The sequence below is a fragment of the Chaetura pelagica genome, unplaced genomic scaffold (genome assembly GCF_000747805.2).
Source record: "Chaetura pelagica isolate M959 unplaced genomic scaffold, ChaPel_1.0 scaffold90, whole genome shotgun sequence".
Classification (NCBI taxonomy): Eukaryota; Metazoa; Chordata; class Aves; order Apodiformes; family Apodidae; genus Chaetura; species Chaetura pelagica.
The window spans coordinates 3,842,557-3,844,574 of record NW_009953496.1 but is presented as its reverse complement, the minus strand read 5'-3'; positions in this window follow the sequence as shown (position 1 = coordinate 3,844,574).

Sequence of the window (2,018 nt, the reverse complement as noted above, 5' to 3'; positions counted from 1 at the left end):
CGAACTGGACCGGGCTGGGCCAATCGGCAGAGCCGGGGGTGCCCGCAGTCGCCTCCCCGCTGCCCGCGGGACCCTCAGCAGAGCCCCCGCGGCAAAGGCACAACTCGGCTGTACCCGGGCTGGGCACGGCCGCCTGTTTGACAGAAGGGTATCACGTTTCCTTTCTCCGGCAAGGGTTTCTGTTTTTGGGGGTAAGGGGCGGGCTAGAGAGGGGGAGGTGAGGCTGATTGAAGGGGAAACCGGCGACTTCACTGAAGCCTTTCTTGCTTCGCTTCTTATCAGTGGCTATCGCTGGGATGAGAGAGAAAGCGGGATAAAAAGGCGCTGGTCGCATCAGAAGTGTGAGGAGCGGCCACTCTCTCCGCTAGTGCTCTCCTCGTTCTCTCCCCCCTCTGCCCCTCTCAGAGCTGTTAAATATCTGTACCATAAAATGTGGGGGATTTAAAGGTCTGTGGGAGGCTCCCTTTGAAAAGGACTCTGGGGAAAGTCTTTCTAATCCAGGATACTTGAGCCGGATGGGGTGGGATTGCCAGAGAGGCATAAAATAAAAGTCATTCGGCAGACAAGCCGAGGGGCTACGCTGACGTGAAGAAAGCACATTTGCCTCGGTGTTTTGTTTGTTGGAGACTGAGACTTCTCGTGTGCTAGTGTGCATGTGGAAACGTCTGAGCAAGCCAGGCGAGTGGCAGGGATAAATAAGGCTGCAGCGAAAGGATGGGACACTCGGTGTGAGCCAACCTGCAGCCAGCCAGCCAGCTCGCTTGAAGCAGCATTAGCACCAGTGGGCAGAGAAAGCATGTCAAAAAATAAACGCTCCACAAGAAACATAAGGAAAACATTAAACAAATGGGAAGTACACTCCCTCTCCTTGCCCTGAAAAAGCACGGCTGAGAAATTCTGCGCGCTGCCTCTCCAACCTCTTCCCTTCCACGTGTCCCTGCTAGAAGGGGGATGCATAGGGCAGATGTGTTGGGAGATGGTCCTGGGGGCTGTACTAGTTGCCCAAGAGCCTTGGCAAAACCGACTTGTGGGGGGTGTGCTGACCGAGGGCCTAGCAGAAAGGCAGGGTATGCGTGAGTGATGAACGGTGGGGGGGGGTCGCCTGTTTGCTGTGCAAGGGAGGCAGAGGCATAGATCAGGGAGAAAACAAAAGCTGTGCCTTGACTCAAGTTGGGATCTGAAAATAGGCAGGGTGAGAGGGTGCAGGAGAGCCAGCTTACCCCCCAAAACCAGCTCCATTTAGGGGGGAAAAAAACCCACCCGACAGCAATACCCAAATGAACCCATAAACAGTTACTGATGTTCTGCGATAAAAGGAGAAGATTTATATTGCTAAAATGTGTGGAAGGAGCTCGTTCCAGAGCAAAGCTCTGGCGTGCAACTCTCTGTTTATGTCGTTCATCCCGATGAGATATCGGTGGCAAAGTTCAGGCTGACATCAGCCCTGGGGAGGCCGAGCCAGTGGGCCGGGCCGGGCTGTGCGGGGCCGCACAGCTGCGCACGGGGCTGCGGGCCGTGGGCTGCCCGCGCCGGGGGTCCCGCATCCCAGAAGCCTCCTCCCGCCAGGCCTGGGGATGTGAGGAGCCAGCAGCAGCGCACACGGCGGAGGGAGCTGGATGTAGTGTTTCCTTGCGACTGAAATGGATGAATCGGAAGCAGCTCCCGGGGTGGTTTTCTGCGCCTCTATTTTGGGGGCTGTTAAAGAGGGTGGGAAGGGAGAGAATGGGCTGATGGTCTGTACTGTTGCAGGAATGTCAAAGATGTCTGAGTCCTCTGTTTTACCAAACTACATTAAAACCAGCAGCAGGAGACTGTAAAATCAGTTAGGTGGTGGTGTTTGATTTTGTTGGTTTTTTTTTAAAGGAACTCGTCAAAGAAGAATAGTGTGTGATGGTTTCACTATTGCAATTCTTGCCCAGCAGCTTCTCTGTGCGACTTTTAATAGCAAGGAAATGTTCATTTCAATTTTCAGAATAGCTAAAAAATTGGGATAACAAAGGAGATGGGGTCAAGATTCT